The sequence below is a fragment of the Monodelphis domestica genome, chromosome 8 (genome assembly GCF_027887165.1).
Source record: "Monodelphis domestica isolate mMonDom1 chromosome 8, mMonDom1.pri, whole genome shotgun sequence".
NCBI lineage: Eukaryota > Metazoa > Chordata > Mammalia > Didelphimorphia > Didelphidae > Monodelphis > Monodelphis domestica.
This window is the reverse complement of record NC_077234.1, coordinates 260,713,423-260,734,422: the sequence shown is the minus strand read 5'-3', so window position 1 is coordinate 260,734,422 and position 21,000 is coordinate 260,713,423. Positions and strand designations below refer to the sequence as shown.

The window sequence follows — 21,000 nt, the reverse complement described above, 5'->3', positions numbered from 1 at the left end:
CTACTGAACATAGATGCAAAAATCTTAAATAGAATACTAGCAAAAAGTGATTATGAGAGTTATTTATTATGATCAGGTGGGATTCATACCAGGAATGCAAGGATGGTTCAATATTAGGAAAACCATTCACATAATTGACCATATCAACAAGCCAGTCAACAAAATCACATGATAATCTTAATAGATGCAGAGAAAGCCTTTGACAAAATACAAGACTCATTCCTATTGAAAACACTAGAAAGTATAGGAATAAAAGGTCCTTTTCTAAAAATAATAATATATATCTAAAACCATTGGAAAGCACCATCTGCAATGGGGATAAATTAGAAGCCTTCCCAATAAGATCAGGAGTGAAACAAGGATGCCCATTATTGCCTCTATTATTACACATTGTACTAGAAACACTAGCAGTAGAAATTAGAGAAGAAAAAGAAATTGATGGTATAAAATTAGGTAATTAGGAGACCAAGCTATCACTCTTTGCAGATGATATGATGATCTAACTAAAGAATCCTAGACAACCCATTAAAAAGCTAGTGGAAATAATCAACAACTTTAGCAAAGTTACAGGATACAAAATCCACATAAATCATCAGCATTTCTATATACTTCCAATTCATCCTAGCAGCAAGAGTTCAAAAGAGTAAAAACCTTTAAAACCACCCTAGACAATATAAAATACTTAGGAACCTATCTATTGAGACAAACAAAGGATTTATATGAACCCGACCACAAAAACACTTTTCAAACAATTAAAACTAGATCTACATAACTGGAAACACATTAATTGCTCATGGGTAGGATGAGGTCACATAAAAAAAATTATAACCCTACCCAAACTTATTTATTATTTAGTGTCATACCCATTGAAATACCAAAAAAACTGTTTTACTGAATTAGAAAAAAAGCATAATAAAGTCCATTTGGAAGAACAAAAATCAAGGATAACCAGGGAAATCATGAAAAAAAATGTGAAGGAAGGAGGAATTGCAGTCCCAGATATCAAACTATACTATAAAACAATGATCATCAAAATCATATGGTACTGGCTAAGAGACAAAAGGGAGAATCACTGGAATAGACTTGGGGTAAGTGACCGCAGTAAGACAGTCTATGATAAACCCAAACACCCCAGCTTTTGTGACAAAAATCCACTTTTGACAAAAACTGCTGGGAAAATTGGTAAACAGTATTGGAGATATTAAGTATAGATCAATATCTCATACCCTACACCAAGATAAACTCAGAATGGGTGAATGACTTGAATATAAAGAAGGAAATGATATGTAAATTAGGTGAACACAGAATAGTATACCTGCCAGATCTTTGGGAGTGGAAAGGTTTTAAGACCAAGCAAAAGTTGGAAAAAATTACAAAATGTAAAATAAGTAATTTTGATTATATTACATTAAAAATGTTTTGTACAAGCAAAATCAATGCAAACAAAATTCTAAGGGAAGCAACAAATTGGGGGGGAAATCTTCATGAGAAAAATCTCTGACAAAGGTTCTAATTACTCAAATTTATAAGGAACTAAATCAATTGTACAAAAAATCAAGCCATTCTCAAATTGATATTTGAGCAATGGATATGAATAAGCAATTTTCAGATAAAGAAATCAAAACTATTAATAAGCACATGAAAAAAGTGTTCTAAATTTCTTATAATCATAGAAATGCAAATCAAAACAACTCTGAGGTACCATCTCACACCTAGCAGATTGACTAACATGACAGCAACAGAAAGTAATGAATGCTGGAGGAAATATGGCAAAGTTGGGAAAGTAATTCATTGCTGGTGGAATTGTGAATTGATCCAACTATTCTGGAGGGCAATTTGGAACTATTCCCAAAGGGTGCTAAAAGATTTTCTGCCTTTTGATCTATCCATAACCTTGCTGGGATTTTACCCCAAAGAAATTATAAGGAATAAAGACTTGTACAAGTATATTCATAGCTGTGCTCTTTGTGGTGGCAAAAAATTGGAAAATGGGGGGATGCCCTCTGATTGGGTAATGACTGGACAAATTGTGGTATATGTTGGTAATGGAATGCTATTTTGCTCAAAAGAATGATGAACTGGAGGAATTCCATATGAACTGGAATGACCGTCAGGAACTGATGCAGAGTGAAAGGAGCAGACAAAGGAGAACATTATACAGAGACTGATACACTGTGGCACAATGGACTTCTCTACTGGCAGCAATGCAATGACCCAGGACAATTCTGAGGGACTCATGAGAAAGAATGCCATCTACATTCAGAGTAAGAACTGTGGAAATAGAAACAGAAGAAAAACAACTGTTTGATCACATGGGTCCATGGGGATGTGTTTAGGGATCTAGACTCTAAATGAACACCCTAGTGCAAATATTAAAGATAAGAAAATAGATCTTGGTCAATGGCACATGTAAAACCCAGTAGAATTGTGCTATAGCCATGGGAGGGGCATGTGGGGAGGGAAAGTACATAATTCTTGTAACCATAGAAAAATATTCTAAATTAACTAATTAAATAAAATGTTCAAAATTTTGTTTTATTTTTTTCCCATTTGAATAAATTTATTTAGTCAATTTAGAACATTATTCCTTGGTTACAATAATCACATTATTTCCCTCACTCCTCTCCACCCACTCTTCCCACAGCCAATTAACAATTTCATTAGGTGTTACTTGTGCCCTTGATCAGAACCTATTTCCATGTTGTCATTTACACTGGGATGTTCATTTAGAGTCTACATCCCCAAACATATCCCTTCAACCCATGTATTCAAGAAGTTGTTTTTCTTCTGGGTTTTTACTCCCACTGTGTTTCGTCTGGATGTGGATAGTGGTTTTTTCTCATAGATTCCTCCAAGTTGTTCAGGGTCATTGCATTACCACTAATGAAGAAGTCCATTACATTCGATTGTACCAGAGTGTACCCCTCCCTTCTTATCCCCCCCTTATTTTTCCTGTAGTCTTTCTAAAATTACCCCCTCCACACCCTCTCCCTCCCTTGTACTGCTTGCCTCCCCATGAGTTGGTTTGTTACCCTTCTACTCCCCTATAGGGCGCAAATCTATTCTCTGCCCCAATAGATTTGATTGTTCTTCCCTCTTTGGGTCAATTCCAAAGCACGTAAGAGTTGAGTATTTCCTATCTCCAACCTCTTTACCCTTCCAGTGTATTGATGTTCTCCCCCCTCCCACCATGAACTTCTTTGTGATGTAAATTTACCCCCGTTTTTTTTCTTTTCCCATTTCTTTTAGTATTAACCTCTTTATATATATATATACACATATATATGTGTATATATATATATACATACCCACATGTATATGTATTTATGCATGCACATATATATACCTATTTATGTCTTGTCCTTTTATCCTATACAGTTTGCCACTGTTCTCTCTAAGTGTAATTCTTCTAACTGACCAGGTGATAACAACAGTTTTTAAGAGTTACCAATGACCTCTTTTCTTTCAGGGATTCATACCATTTTAACTTATTGAGTCTCTTAAAAAAGGGGGTGTGTTTTGTTTTTCTTTCCACCCCCCATTTTTTAAAATTACCTTTTGATGATTCTCTTGAGTTCTGTGCTTGGGCATCAAATTTTCTATTCAGGTCTGGTCTTTCTTTACAAATTCTTGGAATCCTTATATTTTGTTGAATGACCATACTCTCCCCGTGTAAGAATATAGTCAGTTTTTCTGGGTAGTTGATTCTTGGTTGTAGACCTAGTTCCCTTGCTTTCCAGAATATCATAGTCCATGCCTTTCGGTCCTTCAGTGTGGATGCAGCCAGATCCTGGATAATCCTCACTGCGGTTCCATGGTATCTGAATGCCTTCTTCTTGGCAGCTTGTAATATATTTTCTTTGGTATGATAGTTCTTTAATTTGGCTATAACATTTCTTGGTTGTCATTTGGGAATTAAGTACAGGAGGTGATCTGTGGATTCTTTCAATCTCCACTTTTCCCTCTAGAATATCAGGGCAGTTTTCTTGAATAATTTCCTGCTGTATTGTGTCCAGGCTTTTTCTTTTGTCATAGTCTTCTAGTAGATTAATGACTCTAAAATTGTCTCTCCTCAAACTATTTTCTAAATCCTCTGTTTTGTGAATGAGATGCTTCATATTTTCCTCAATTTTTTTCATTCTTTTGGTTTTGTTTTATAGTTTCCTGCTGCCTTGTGAGGTCACTTAATTCTAGTTGTTGTATTCTGGTTCTTAAAGACTGGATTTCATCCCTGGCTTTTTGGTCATCCTTCTCTTTCTGGTCTGATTTTCAATGGAGGTCATCTTTCATTCTCTTTACCTCATCTTTCATCTCCTTTGCCTCATCTTTCATCTTCTTTGCCTCATTTTCCAGGTGGTTGATTTTGGCTTTCAAGACACTATTTTCTCATTTTAGTTCAAGTACCTCTGTTTCCAGATGATTTATCTTAGTTTTTTAAGTTCGTTTCTCAATTGTCTTCAGCCTCTCTTAATTGTGTTTTGAATTGCATTTTGAATTCTTCCAAAACCTGTATCCAATTCGCTGGGATTTCTGATTTATCTTTTTCTGATCACTCCCCCTCTGTTCCGTTTACTGTATAGAAGCTGTCTATTGTAATTTCTTTCTTCTTTTTCTGTTGTTTGCTCATAGTCACCCCTTCTTTGCTCCCTGTATTTGTCTGTGCTCTTGCTCCTCTCATTTTTTTAGTTTTGGGGGCTTCTGTTAGTCTCCCCTCTTTGAGCTTTAACAGAAGATCTCTTGGTGTAGTCTCTGGGGGAGGGTTGTTGCGGGTTTGAGCTTCCCTGTCCTCTGGAGGCTTTTGATTGGATTAAAGTCCAGCAGTCAATGAGGATGGGTGTGGAGACTGGACTTCCCTGAGTTCTGAAGACTTTTGATGGGATTATACTCAGCTGGGTTGGGCTGGGTGTGCTCTGAGGCCAAAACCTCCTGGAAGGCTGGAACAAATATAGAGGATCTCCAGAGCTCTGGCCAGGCTGCCAGCTCTATGCTCCCTCTTCAGCTCCTTCCCTACCATATGTGTTCAATGCTCTGAGCTTGGCACAGTCCTGCAAGGTACACCCTCCAGACCAGCAACTGTACCCACCCAGAGGTACCTGCTAATGCTGGAGGCTCAGTGCTCTTGGTGGGCGGGGGAAGGGATCCTGGGACCTTCCTTCTGCCTTCCTCTTAAACCCAAGTGTTCTCAGATTCTGGCTTTTGGGGGGCATACCTTTTGAATTGAGTCCAGCAGGAAGGTTCTTTGGCTCTGTCTTGTTAAGTTTGATTTTCAGTTTGTGATCTCTAAGGAAGGGTATTCAGAGTCCTTAACTTCTGCTCCTTCTAGACTGCCTTGTTGAAATTGTTCAAAATTTTAAAAAGACAGTATCAATTGATTTAATATGACATGCTGGTTTTATTTATTATAAGAATGTAAATATTTAGTTTTTAGAAGTTTGAAGGAACATCTTCAAACCTGATCAGAGTTTAAATGTTCTGTGGTATCATAGTGCAATATGATAAAGAAGAAAATATCCCAGATAGAGACTGAGAGAACATGGTTCTGAATCCAGACTAAGCCATTGATTTTTTAGTGATTCTACAGAAGTAATATCACTCTACATCTTTTAATCTCTCCATTTGTAAAGAGAGAGGGTTGGACTAGAAGCTGTCCCTCTACCTGGTTCATAGCCCCTGAAGTGTAAAGTGTGTGTGTGTGTGTGTGTGTGTATGTGTGTGTGAGTGTGTGTATGTGTGTGTGTTTTGGGGCTGGGTGGAATAGATTACTTCCAGTGGTTGTTGGCAAACACTAAGGAACTGCTTGCCCCAAGCCCCCAATCCTTCTTCTTTCTCCTGACCTATCCCCTGACCCCAACAAATCAATACACTAGACTTTTCTGTCAAAAATATCATACATCCTTTGATATTAACATTTGTGCTCATCTACACTATGTCTATAGGTACCAATTTTCATGTCACTGCTTTTCTCCAATAAACATTTTTATTTTGCTTTTGCCACCTATCAATGGTACCTTACTGAGGATGAGGGAGTGGAAACAGAATCCTGTTAGGCACTGTGAAAACACTGAGTCTATGATTAGAAGCCACCATCTTCAAACTCCATTCTGCCACAAAAGTGGCTTCAAAACTGCTTAACCTTATCTATAATGTGGGGATCATAACTGTACTGCTTTTCTCATAGGATTGTTGAAGAAAGTAAATGCCAAAAATTTCTATTTCTACACATATAAACACTTTAATAATGCTTATGTTTCTGTAAACTCTTCATGAACTCAGTTTCTTTAGATCTGTTTTCTATCTCTTCAAAGTGTAAACACCAAAACTACAAGGATAATTTTAGTATTTTGACTTAAAATCTAAATAAGTGGTCACCGTGGGAAATTCCCAAACATGAAAATACCCACATCAGCTGGGGATTTAGGAGATCTTAATTAATAAAGAGAGAAGGAATTAAGGGAAGGGGAGAGAGAGAGAGAGAGAGAGAGAGAGAGAGAGTGAGAGAGAGAGAGAGAGAGAGAGAGAGAGAGAGAGAGAGAGAGAGAGAGAGAGAGAGAGAGAGAGAGTTAACTTAAACTGCTCTGGCTCAGGCTGAGCCAAGAGTAGTTAAAGGCCTAGGCCAAAGTGGCCTCCCTGAACCTAAGGGAGAGGGAGTCAGTCTTATAACTCACCACAAGGCCATCTCCAAGCAAGCTTCAGTCCTCCACTGAATCTCCTGAACTGAGTTTCAGAATCTAACTCAATTCAACTCCGAATTCAATTTCCTCCTGACTTTTTACCCCTTCCTTTTAAAGAAATTTTCTCTCATGTCACCTCCCCTAAATTTTCATGTCTACCAATCACAGTAGATGCTTTTTCCCAGGACTGCCCATTCTTAGTTCTCACCTTCTTTGGTTCTCACCTTTTCTGGTTAGATTATATCTTCTGAGTACTTCACACCTCTTTGTTAAGTTTGCCTTTTTGTAAGTTACTTACTTGACCTTTTTAGGTACTAATTTAACTTTTACAGGTACTTAACACCTTTTTGTATTAGATCTAAAAATAGACCTAGCTTAAGGTTCTAGCTTTACTATAAGGTATGAGTTAGGGACTTTCATTGTTCAATCAAGAGTTTACAACTTTATCTTCCCCTAAAGTATGTCTAAGTATGGGTGGAGTAATGTAAAGTTCCCAAGACATTCCTGATTCTTGTTAGACCAAGTATCTCCATTGTGACAGTAAGGGAATAGCTAAACCAAATCATCTCAGGTACAGTCTGAGTAGTTTTTAAGATTCACAAAAGTTTTATCACTTCATCAAAAACCTAAAAGTGGCAAAAGAAAAACAAAGAGCTAAAAGAATTTTGAATTTCCTATATTCCATACTACTTATTATTGCTATAGTGTGAGAGTCTAATAGGCTAGCTTCTCTTTTCTTTGATATAGTGCTAATGTAGTTCTTTAGTGGTTCCAGATAAAACCAAGCCATGAGAAGCATATTTTAAGATTTCTAAAGCTAAATCTTTGTGAAGTAAACAGAAACTAAATCTGCAGTCGATGACTTATTTTAACTCACTGACTGGTCTTTTACATTGAATTTGAGCTCATATTAGAGATGAATAATTGTTCCTTTCACATGAAAGACTTTCCTCAAAATAGCAAAGCCATCTCCTTTTTTTATTTTAATAAATTTAGTCAATTTAGAACATTATTACTTTGTTACAATACAATACAATAATCACATTATTTCACTCACTCCCCTCCACCCACTCTTCCCACAGCCAATGTGCAATTTCATTGGGTATCACTTGTGCCCTTAATCAGAATCTATTTCCATCTTGTTGTTTGCACTAGGGTGTTCATTTAGAGTCTACATCCCCAACCATATCCCTTCAACCCATGTATTCAGGCAGTTGTTTTTCTTCTGGGTTTTTACTTCCACAGTGTTTCCACTGGATATGGATAGTGTTTTTTTCTCATAGGTTCCTCTGAGTTGTTCAGGGTCATTGCATTACCAGTAATGGAGAAGTCCATTAGAATCGATTGTACCACAGTGTTTCAGTCTCTGTGTACAATGTTCTCCTGGTTCTGCTCCTCTCACTCTGCATCAATTCCTGGAGGTTGTTCCAGTCCCCATGGAATTCCTGCACTTTGTTATTCCTTTGAGAACAGTAGTATTCCATCACTAACATATACCACAATTTGTTCAGCTATTCCCCAATTGAAGGGCATCCCCTCATTTTCCAATTTTTTTGCCACAACAAAGAGTGCAGCTATGAATATTTTTGTACAAGTCTTTTTCCTTATTATCTCTTTGGGGTACAAACCCAGCAGTGCTATGGCTGGATCAAAGGGCACACAGTCTTTTAGCACCCTTTGGGCATAGTTCCAAATTGCCCTCCAGAATGGTTGCATCAATTCACAACTCCACCAGCAATGAATTAATGTCCCTACTTTGCCACATCCCCTCCAGCATTCATTACTTTCCTTTGCTGTCATGTTAGACAATCTGCTAGGTGTGAGGTGATACCTCAGAGTTGTTTTGATTTGCATTTCTCTGACTATAAGAGATTTAGAACACTTTTTATGTGCTTATTAATAGTTTTGATTTCTTTAACTGAAAATTGCCTATTCATGTCCCTTGCCCATTTTTCAATTGGAGAATGGCTTGATTTTTTGTAAAACTGGTTTAGCTCTTTATAAATTTGAGTAATTAGACCTTTGTCAGAGGTTTTTGTAATGATTTTTCCCAGTTTGTTGCTTCCCTTCTAATTTTGGATGCATTAGTTTTGTTTGTACAAAAATTTTTTAATTAGATGTAATCAAAATGATTGGTTTTACATTTTGTGGTTTTTTTTTTTTTCTAGCTCTTGCTTGGTTTTAAAGTCTTTCCTTTCCCAAAGATCTGAAAAGTATACTATTCTGTGTTCACCAATAGTTTCCTTCTTTATATTCAGGTCATTCACCCATTCTGAGTTTATCTGGGTGTAGGGTGTGAGATGTTGATCCAAACCTAATCTCTCCCATACTGTCTTCCAGTTTTCCCCACAGTTTTTTTTTTTATTATCAAATAGTGGGTTTTAGTCCCCAAAACTGGGATCTTTGGGTTTATCATAGACTGTCTTGCTGAGGTCACTTACCCCAAGTCTATTCCACTGATCCTCTTATATGTCTTTTATCCAGTACCAAATAGTTTTGATAACCACTGCTTAATAGTATAATTTGGGATCTGGGACTGCAAGTTCTCCTTCCTTTGCATTTTTTTCATGATTTCCCTGGATATCCTTGATCTTTTGTTCTTCCAAATGAATTTTGTTATGGGTTTTTTTTCTAATTCAGTAAAAAAGTTTTTTGGTAGTTCAATGAATATGGCACTAAATAAGTAGATTAATTTGGGTAGGATTGTAATTTTTATTATGTTAGCTGGTCCCACCCTTGAGCAATCAATGTTTTTCCAGTTGTTTAAATCTAGTTTTAATTGTGTGGGGAGTGTTTTGTAGTTGTGTTCATATAGTTCCTGTGTTTGTCTTGGCAGATAGATTCCTAAGTATTTTATTTTGTTTAGGGTGATTTTAAATGGAATTTCTCTTTTTAATTCTTGATGCTGAAACAGGTTGGAGATATAAATGCTGATGATTTATGCAGGTTTATTTTGTATCCTGCAACTTTCCTAAAATTGTTGATTGTTTCAACTAGCTTTTTGGTTGATTCTCTAGGATTCTTTAAGTAAACCATCATATCATCCACAAAGAGTGATAGCTTGGTCTCCTCATTGCCAATTCTAATACCTTTAATTTCTTTTTCTTCTCTAATTGCTACTGCTAGTGTTTCTAGTACAATGTTCATCTTTCATATGAACATTTTAATTAAACACATCAGAGGAAAGACATATTTATTAACTAACACTCATGTTTATTATATTGATATCAACCAGATGCTTACAAGATATGAACCCATAAACCTTAATCCTTTCATCTATATTAATTGACTGACGAATTTGAGTATATTTCTGTAGGCACCTAGCAAGGTCTTTTAAAAATCTAAACATCTGCTGAACTAAATGTTAACTCCATTACATTGATCATATTACTGCTGGGAGGTTCTCAGAAAATGAGTATGTTCTATCAAGTGGGAGAAAGGTGCCATGGACATGCCATGGCTCTTAAGAGGTGTATACCTAGTTTAAGGAAACCTTTATACAAATCTGCACTGAAAAACCACATTGGGAGATAATTATTCACATTACATGAGATTGCTTTCCCAAAATTTCTCTAGTGTATTCTCTTAAAAAATGAAAGTGTGTTTAAATGTCGATTTTTTTTGTGATTATACATGTAGTTTGTTTGAAGAAATCTTGAAGAAAGAAATTGAGAGAAGAGCCACAGACAATGTATTTTAAAAGGTTAGATGCCATTACCATGGGAAAGTAAATCAGAGAAAATAAAGCCTCTTCCTATGTTTTGTTTGGTGAGAAAATAGTATTCAATTTAAAGACTATATGAATGCCACTTGTCAGGTTTGCATAGAATGTATAAAATCTGATGTGACTAAGAGGTTAACCGACTGGTATGTATGAGAGTTGTGAATCTCAAAAACATCTTACCACTTATTCTCTAGCATTTTAAATTATCATTAGGTAAAATGACCACCAACATTTTTATAGGCTGAAAACCAATATGATACACCCCAAAATACTTCAGCTGGAAATGTCACTAACATGAGTAATTTGCACTGTATCTCTGTTTGAAAAGAAGGAAAATAATTGTAAACGACTGACCCTTCTAAAATAGGGTTTGGCTCTACTGTTCAAAGACACTGTGATTCAAATAGCATGTCTTGTTTCCTCTTGGAATCAGTCTTTCATTGTTAGGATGCTCAGTAGGATGGGACTCCAGAACAGCGCTTGCAGTAAAGCTGGGGTTGAAAGTCTCTCTCCTTTGTGGTTCATTTTGGAGTGCTCAGGACCTAGTATACGTGCCCAAAAGAACATTCTGGAGCCATATGTGATGGGGTAGAAAGACAGCTGGTCCCAAAGGTACTGAGGCACCTAACTCCCATTGCCTAGCCCATGCTGTTCTTCTGACATGTAGGATATTTGGTAATTAGAGGTCAATTAAGTAAGAATTCATTAGGACAAAGACCTAAATAACATAAGTGATTTATAAATGCAAAAAGAGAGATGTTAGGTTAACCAACTGTCTTGGCATTTTTTTTTTTGGTTACAGGTCCAGTGATGTTAAGGAGGTCTCAAAGGTGGCTTGATAAAACCTGGGAAATTCTCAGTTTCTTTGCTACAACAAAATTCATCTAGCAAACCATAATGTTGAAGGATACTGCTGCTAGAAAAGTCATTGCCAGCCCAGTTCCTTTGCTGTCAGTTTGGAGAAGGATGTGGAGAAACAGAGCTGTTGTTTCCAACTGGTCAGCTAAGAAGAAAGACTAACTTATTTTTCTTTGTAAGTTAAAATTTAGTGTAGAATAAGATTAGTTTGTGGGGGAATTTAGCTATAGAGGCAGAGTAGCTCCAACTTTGTTGGAGACAGAAGAGGATTTTGGAATACTAGGTGAGATTTATTAGCTTAGGGATCAATCTATCCTTTTCTAATTATTTCATTTTCCTATTCCCTTTCCTTAGTTTTTTATCATCATAAATATATTTTATATATTCCTGACCAGGATGAAATTCTTCTGATGGTTACAAGAAGCCATCTTGTTTCAACAGTCACAGTGCCCAGCCTATCCATCAGGACAAACTCTGGTGATAGCACACTATCCAAATGATCTAGTGAGGGGAAGTAAAACTCCTTACAACACTTGGGACCAATAACCAATAGGTCGTCTCAGTTAGGAAAGAGACGATCAGGGTGCAAAAAGGAAGGGACCCAGGTGCCGAGTCTCTGCTCTGTGAGATCGCCAAGCCCCCGGCGTCCCCATCCCCACTGAAATGACAGCTCTTCTGCCCAGCATAAAGAAAATGGCACCACTCCAGAGGGCAATCAGGGTGGTCCCCAGAATGATTTTACGTGGTTTTCCGTAAAGAAGCGCTTCCAAGAATATAGGAATTAAGAGACATGTGAAGCCAACACGACTTGATTACCACCATAGCTGGTAAAACACTTTAGGGTTCAGGAAGTCGGCTTTTACCTCATCTCTTGCCTCTGGATGAGCATTGTTTTCTAGTAGCCTCTCTGCTATGGTCAAATTATGCCGAGAGACTGCGTAGTGAAGGCAGAGCGTTTCATATCATAGACAACACTGGTCTGCCCCATGGAGGAGCAGGATGCTCGCACACTCCTCCTGCTGACACTGTAACACCTGTCAGGAGAAGAAGAGCCAGAAGAAGAGGTCAGCCCAGAGGGAGGCGCCTCCCCATCCCTGTGGCCCCCAAGTCCAGGAAAGCGGAGCTCTGACTTTTATTAGAGGTGTGCGGTGGTCACTGTCACATATGTCCATTTGGCAGCGTCTCTCTACCAAGTGAGACACATCTGAGTAGCCGATGGCACAAGTCAGATGCAGAGCTGTCCGATGGAGGAGAAAGAAATAGTGACGGTTTGGTGCTGTGCAGTGAAACGGTCCACACTGTCCAGCTGCTTGCTGGAGCCCTTTCTACTCTCAAGAGATGAGGACGCTAAGGCCTCCCCTCAAAATCCATGCCCAAATCCCCCACCAGGCCCCTGCGGGCACCTCAGCAAACCGACAGAGTGCTTTCCCTCTTAGTGCTCATAGGATGGACGGACGAGCTGGGCACAAGGTCGTGGAGATGCAGCTTTCACTGCCTCTTGGCATGGGAGGTCTAAGAAGCCACCTAGTAAAGGGGCTTCTCATCCTTCCTACGAATTCCTCCATGAGAGCTCCGTGAGCCGTAACTGGTTGATCTCAAGAAGCTAGAAGAGGAAGAGAGGAGGACTTAGAACCTCTGCAGCGAGGAGAAGCCTTGTACACAGCCCCCTTTTCTCCTAGCTGCACCATGTCTTGGACCGGATAAGAGGAAGCTGGGGCCCCCATGCCTGCACTGCTGTCCCCAAGGGAGCTGAGAAAGGAGGAGGGGGCAGAGAGCTGCTCAGGGCCCCTCTTATGGGACTCAATGAACCGCCTCAGCAAGACGTTCCCAAACTCGCTGGAGGAACAGGGCCCGATTGTTTCGCTCTGGCAATGACCAAGTGACACAACTGCCCAAAGCCTGGAAGCGTCGTCTTCTCCGAGAGGCGGCGCCATCACCATGGACTGTGAGGGGTACATCGCCCTCTAATTCTGAGCCCACAAAATGAAGGCAGATTTGGGGCTCGGGATGCTGCCTGAGTTCTTTTCATATCCTTCGTGGCTTGGCTTGCTCCGCTTACGAGCTGGGTTGGCTCCTCCTCCTTAGGCAACTTGGGGCCCCTGTGCGAGGGGATGCTAGACCCACAGCAGCTCAGAATTCATGAGTTCCAGACATCTGCCAGCCTCGGCTTCCCTGGGAGCTCCAATACAGGGGTGCATCATGGCACCTGGTGCTTAAACCGAGTAGAATCTTCTTTCCACTGAATTCCTACCAGAAAAAAAGAGTAATGGAAACTCTTAAAAATTCTTATTATCACCTGGGCAGCTAGAAGAATTAAAGGGAACAGTGACAAAATGTATAGGATGAAATGCCAAGACATAAATATGTGTATACATATTTATATATAAATCTAAAAGTAAAAAAAAAACAAACAAAAAAAGAGGTTAATACTAAGAGAAATGGGAAAAGAAACAAAATGGGATAAATTTATGAAGCGCATGGTGGGAATGGGGGAGACCATCAATACACTGGAAGGGTAAAGAGGTTGGAAACAGAAAATACTTAATTCTTATGTGCATTGAAATTGACTCAAAGAGGGAAGAACAATCAGATCCATTGGTGTTTTATCATTCTACATATATTTATATATATTCATATATAAGATCAGTTTATCAGTGTGTGTGTATATTTGAGTTTATCAGTGTGTGTGTGTATATGTGTGTGCATTATACTGACAGGAGATACTTAAATGTTTTATTTATTTTTCCATAGTAGTGAATCAGAAATAACATAGCTAAATATAGTATATTAAAATTTTTAAATTTTCCTTATTTATCAAACACATTTAGAATGATATGTAAATATTAATATTGTTATTATAGCCTACAAGAATAAAATTTTAGATAACGCAGGTATTAAATCCAGAAAAGATCTTCAGGTTGTTTTTAAGGTTTCAAGATAATGAAACTCCAAGAATAAAAAATAAGTAAAAATAAATTAGTATCCTATTACTTAAAAGCATGAAATGAAAATTAAAAAATAAGCATTTGAATTTTAAAATCTATCTTTCATTAGATTTAAAATTAAGTATTTATTTAGGTTTGTCAGTCCTACCTTTTTTGTCCAAGGCAGGTCTGCCCAAAGTAAATCCAATATCAGAAGTCAGTTCTAGACTACTAATTTTGACTTCAGGGAATAGGTCATTAACTTTAATCTTCACATACTGAAGAACTAATTCTCCATGACTATATAGGAAATAAAATAAAAAACATAAGAAGTCTATATCAACCAAGATAAAACACATATTCACCAATTCTTTAAGTATGTTAAAACCTTAAATATCCAGACCAGATTGTTGACAAAATTGATTGTTTTGGTAAACTCTGTAGGGCATAACTAAATTTTCAGTCTAGACTTCTTAGACCTGTCTTGTCGCCATATTATAATCTAATCTCTCTCTCTCTCTCTCTCTCTCTCTCTCTCTCTCTCTCTCTCTCTCTCTCTCTCTCTCTCTCTCTCTTTCTCTCTCTCTCTCTCTCTCCCCTCCCCTCCCTCTTTCTCTTTCTCCCTCTCTGTGTCTCTCCCTCTCTCTCTCTCCCTCTCTCCCTCTGTCTCTTTCTCCCTCCCTCTCTCCCTCTCTGTCTGTTTGTCTGTCTCAAAATAAATTAAGTAACTGAATCCAAGAAAAGATATGAGTTGTCCAAAGCCACATGTATAGTGAGGCGCATGATTTCCCCAAGAACCTGGTCCTCTGACTCCAAATCCAACACTCTCCAGTACCAAACTGCCTCCCTATAAATTCTTATGTTTCCTATTAGTATTCACAATTTATTTTTTTAGTTACCAATCATTTGATGGCATATGAGACATAATATAATTCTTCTCCCAAACTAACCTGACATATAAACAATACAACTTTTGTGAAGATGAAATATCAAAATATATGTAAAGTATTGGAAAACCTTAAAGAGCGATGAAAATGGCAGCGGTCATTAGCATTTCTGAAAATGATCTCAGATTCCCTAAATTTACCCTTTCCCTCCTCTCTCGTGCCATTTATAACCTGCTATGAACGTGGATAATCTGACTTTGCCATTTGCCCAGGTTGTTAGCATCCCTTAGTCTGCTTACCAGACTGTAACAATATTAGGCAACTATGAAAGCCCCACTTGGTTTCAGTTGTGTAGAGGAAAAATTATTTTAAATGCAATTATAGGCCACTGCTCTCACCCAGACACCAACCCCCTGCTTGTCCATCTGACGCCACCACTCACTCCAGACACTGAATATTCACTCAAGGATAACAAGGAATTGGCGCAGATGGACAAACTGGCGGAGCAGGCTAGGTGACATGATGACATGGAATCTGGCATTGTGTGACAGTGAGCCAGGAGCCTTCATTTCCCAATAACTGGAGGAATCTCCTCTCTTTTATTTACTGTTAATAGTAATTGCTGGTTGGGACTCTGAATATATTATTAGGTGGTCATCATGGATTTAATTTCTAAATCCCAAAATGAATTACTAAAGTAAATGGAATTTATGGTAGTTTATTTATAATATTTACAATAGAAGGAAAATATTAAGGAATGAGAGAGAAAACTCTGGCTTCTTCTGATACCAGTTAGAATCTTTAAGCCCCAGCCAGGGGAAGAGAGTCTCAAAAAGATGGGCCTTACTTGTAGGCTTCAGGCCTCTAGGAAAGCGGGGTCACTTAGTCAGCTTTTCACTCACCAATGGTGCCTATCTAAAAGAAGTCTAGATGCCTGCCTTCTGGTCGCTCCTCCGAGTCAGTACCCGAATGAATGATTCCAAATGTCCGAATGATGATCTTCTGCCTTTTGGTCCTCTTTTTAAAGATCTTCTTCCCTTGTCTCACTTCCCCTAACGTTCATGTCTACCAATCACAACAGATGCTTTTCTCCAGGACTGCCCATTCTTTAGTTCTCACCTTCTCTGGTTAGATTATATCTTTTCGGGTTACTTAACACCTTTTTGTGGTTAATTCACCTTTTATAGTTACTTAACACCTTTTTGTAGTTAAAGTCTAAAAATAGATTGCAGCTTACAATTCTAGCTTCACAATAAAGGAAGAGCTAAGTACCTTCATTGTTACAATCAGGAGATAACTAAATCCAATCTTCTCAATCCCCCCTGATGATCATTGAGAGACTATTCTCCCCATTGATGATTTAACATAATCATCTTGTAGTCCTAAAGCACTTCTAACTACAGATGTACACAATATTTTACCTTTTAAGAGGAAATTATAATAGTTAGAGAGAAATAGAAAAGAGAGAGCAAACCCAATGTTTTGTTAGGCACATTGACAAAAAGTCAAATTAGGGGGCAGTTCCCTTTGGCATAAAAATGTACATTTACAATAAATGTTCAATTCTCTTTTTGTTCAATTGATTGCACCCAAAAGTCCATTCTGAATCTTCTTGAGGCAGTGTAGGTTTCTACAAGCATCTTTTTTTCAAAGAGTTCATTCTCTGGGTTCAAGGAGTTATCAAACTTCCTTTCCTGAAATTCTTCTCAAACAAAATTTTAAATATTGTATTTTTAAAAATAAAAATACAATACAATCCCCCCTGAAGAGAGTGTTCATCAACACCCATATCAAATCAAAGGGGTTGAGTTATGGGTGTATGAATCAATTATCAAAAGAAAAAACAAAAGAAAAAGAGAAAAACATTTAAGTTTTTAGAGAATTTTAGAAAATAAAAAGTCAAAATCAGAATCAAAATATCAAAAACTATATAAAATTTCTAAATAAAAAGAATAAATTCATAACATGCCCTTGTGTTAGGGTCCAATTAAAGAAAATTTTATCTCCTACAAATCTGTAGTGGAAAATGCAGTAATGTTGTATTTACCCATTATAAGTCAGGACTACAGGAAGTTGCCATCATATAAGAAAGAGAAAACAAAGACTAGATTTTTTGTGGAGAAAGAGAAGTGTCATTCCTTAGTCTGATCTTTTGTCATTTCTCAGGGATAGGGGAGCCAGACTAGCCAATTGTTAGGTACTTTTATAGCAAGTATTTTACAAGGAGTTTGGTTCAAGGAGTCCTGCATCTTAACATATGTCAAGCGCCACAACCTCGAGTCTCACACTAGGTTCAAATCCTAGTTCAAGTAATTTATCAGTGCCACATGGATTGGTTTCTTTTGACCTGTTTGCTCCTTTGGCACTTTTCAGGTTAAATCTGCGCTCTATGGCACTACATAGATAAAATCTGTGCTCCTTTTTTGATCCCTAGAATCAGGCACAATCATTAATCATAGTCCCATAATATTTAATAAAAAATGGAAGGTTTCCATAGTCTAAAGCTTTTTGGGTATGCAATTTTATGCTAAGCAAATGGAGGTTTTAGCTTATTGCAAAAATAAAAAATAGTTAAAAGAAAATCTTTTCAATGCAATTACATGTGCTTCAAATGCAAAAAAAATGAGAGAAAGAAAAGGAATAAAATACTGTATGGCACAAATAAAGTGCAATAAAATAGTACAGATCCATCAATAGGGAAGTCTTACTATAATCAATAGTTAAATAATACCAACATAGTGAATTATTATTCATTATCAACAGGTACTCATTTGACATGGCTACAATGAATTCATGAGTCTCTCTCCCCAATTTTAATAGTTGTCAGCGTAGTTAATAGGGCTTAGAATGGTCCATCATAGGCAGGTTCAGTTGACTGAGGACGTTTGAAATTCTTGATATACATACTATCACCTGGGTTTAAATCACGAAGCGAGAAGTCTATGGGGCCTGCTTGAACAGCAGCTTCAGAGTCACGGAGTCCTCACAATTTTGTTTGTAATTGTCTGATATATGAAGCAATGCTTGTGTCCCCTCCTAACAATGAGGTATAGGCAGGGGTAAATGGTTGTGCCTGAATAGGTGGATGTCCAAATAGCATCTCAAATGGTGAGATGGGTCAATTATCTCTGGGTCTGCTTCTGAGATAAAATAGGGTCAGAGGGAGAATTTCAGGCCATTTCAAATGAGTTTCCATGCACAATTTTCCAATCATAGTTTTAAGTTCTTTATCCATTTTTCCAACTTGGCTGGAGCTCTGGGGATGGTGTATGAAATTTAGGAGTTATCCCTAACCGAGTACATTTGTGATAAGACTGAATCGGTAAAATGAGTTCCTCTATTCAAGTCAATAATGCTGGTAGGCCAAAGTGTGGAAGAATTTCTTTTAAAAGGACTTTGGCAACAAAAGCAGGTGTGGCCTGAGCAGCATGGAATGCTTCAGTCCACCTGGTCAGCTGATTAACTATGACTAGACAAAATGTATACTGCACAGCTTTTGGCATAGAGATAGAATTGATTTGTAAGTGTTCAAATGGCATTTGGGCAAGAGGACGTCCACCAAAGGCTTTGCCACGAAAGCTGTGTTGATTAAAGAGACCTGGCAGGTAGGGCAGGCTGTACATACTTTAGAGGCTTTAGTAGTTATACCAGGGGCTATCCATACTCTTTTAACAGAGTCCACGATGTCCTGGGTGCCAAAATGACCATTTTTATGAATAGATTGGCAAAGATGTTGATAAAAACTCCTAGGGAGCAGGGGTTTTCCTTCAGATGACACCCAGACTCCATTAATATGTTTTGCTTTAAGTTTTTGTTTCCATTTTTTCACTTCCTTTTCATTATAGGAAAGTGATAAATTTCAGTCATCAGTGGTTGTTGATTTTAAAATTAATTCAGGCCCTTCTATGGCCACTAACTTGGCAATGGAATCTGCTTGAGCATTTCCCCTAGAGGCAGGGTCGGTGCCACCAGTATGTGCAGAGCAATGAACTACAGCTATGGCTTCAGGCAGCTGGAGAGCAGAAAGAACTTCATGAATAATTTCTGCATTCGCTGTAGATTTTCCAGCTGAGGTTAATTCAATCTTCACATTACAAAAACACCTCAGGGGCCCAAAGGTCATCTGAAGGGCCATTTCAAATTTTGAGCAAAAGATGGAAGGTGCTGAGGAAAAACAGCTGATGGCCCAAGATTGCAGAGGGAAAGTTGAGGCACAATTACGACATCTGCAATGATGTTCTGTGTTTAATGGGAAAGTTCTTTATTCCTAATACTTCACAAGCAGAAAGCATTTTATTGAAAATGAAAAGAGACTATCACTATTATTTGATTTTCCTTCTCATGATGACAAGAAAGGACTAGTGGATTAATCACAACAAATCTATCAAGAAGCATTTGAAATCAGCAAAAAGGAGATGCAGTCAATGCATCCTAGAAGATTGGATTTCTGTTCCATTATGAGATCCTCAGCCAAAGAACAATAGTTGTCTCCTATCATTTTCAAATTACTCTAGAGAAGTAATTAAAAGAATAAATTGAGAAGTAAATTATAAAGTTATCTGCTGTTCACTTTTATTATTTTTGCTACATTCATTTTATTTATATTTCAATGGATTAGGCATTCTAAAAACAAATACATGAGTGGAGATTCAGTACAAATGAATTGCTTGATATTCATGAAATCATTGTATATCCAGAACAACACAAAGGAAAACCCCAACAACTCATATATTTTAACTATTTAGTTTTTGATTCTGTGGGGGTTTTTTTTTGGATATTTGCCTCACATGCATGTGCCAAAAAATAATTAACAGAAAGACTTGAAATGATTGCTATCTTGGTTTACGATCTTATGGAATTTTTATGAACAATGCAGGCATAATTTTTAAGAAATGTGTATTAAGTTGATATTGGTGGATTAAAACTTTTATGAATGGAAAAATAAATAAAATTATGTAATGATAGGATGATATCTTACACTTTAACACCACTGACATGACTGTAGTCTCTAATTATCCATCCAAAATCATCTTGGCAAGAGAGGTCAACATCATATTGAAGAATAAGCTTGATTAGGCTCGTTGGATTAAGCCTATTATAAAGGGCCATCATGAGAGCTGTTCTGGAATAACAAACAGTCTGCATTTATGAATTTTTCAAAGTCACACAATCAGATTTTTCTTGATGTTTCATGATGAATATATATATAATTTCCTTTAGTGTTAAAAAGTATGTGGGAATCAACTGAGATTCATGAGAGATTCATCTGGGATCTTCATCTAAAATCTTCAGAGAAAATTTCTGACTTCTTCTGGACTTCTGAGTTTGAGTTGGAGGCTGGTGAACAATGTGCTGACTGGACCTGAGACCTTTCCTGGTGAGACTGTCCTTGAATCTCTCCAGTTTGGACTGACATGTGGTAAATTTGGGACTTCTGAGTAAACATGGCAGCAGTCTAGTTATTTACCTATGGTCACACCACTACTAAATATTTGAGGCTGGATTTGAACTCATATTTCCCTTACTCTATGTCCAACATTCCAACCATTCATCTAATGTAATGACTGATCTTGATGTAATCAAGAGTGAAGACAAGGCATGTTTCTGTGTTATCTGTTACAAAGAGATAGTACACAGAATTATGGATGTTTTACATAATCAGGCTGCAGTTCCTTAATTTTTTTTTATAAAGAGGGTTCACTAGAAGAGGGGAGGAAAAGGTATTGGGATGTAATAGTGGCATAAATACATAATAAATGGTTTAGAAATGCAATTAGAAGCTGACATTAAAGCAGGAATTCTTAACTTTTGTGTATATGTATATAGGGGAAGGATATTTGAGTTTGGGTATATGAGTAAGTCCTGGATCCTTTAGAATAAAGTATTTCAAATGCATAAATAAAATAATATTCATAAGATTATAAACTAAAAAAAAT

General features: G+C 37.4%; 1 protein-coding gene across 8 annotated transcripts in view; it reads right to left on the bottom strand.

Annotated features, from left to right (window-relative positions):
• Window positions 1-21,000, bottom strand: part of ZNF717 (zinc finger protein 717) — an 81,963-nt gene that overhangs the window by 48,889 nt on the left and 12,074 nt on the right. For 5 of the 8 annotated variants that reach the window (XM_056807283.1, XM_056807279.1, XM_056807284.1 and 2 more), the window contains 2 exons: window positions 14,347-14,477; window positions 12,117-13,500 (listed from right to left, as the gene is read on the bottom strand). The gene's annotated coding sequence lies outside the window, so the exon portion shown is untranslated. The remainder of the gene's footprint in view (window positions 1-12,116; window positions 13,501-14,346; window positions 14,478-21,000) is intronic. The other 3 variants (XM_056807281.1, XM_056807280.1, XM_007500721.3) reach the window with 3 other exon arrangements.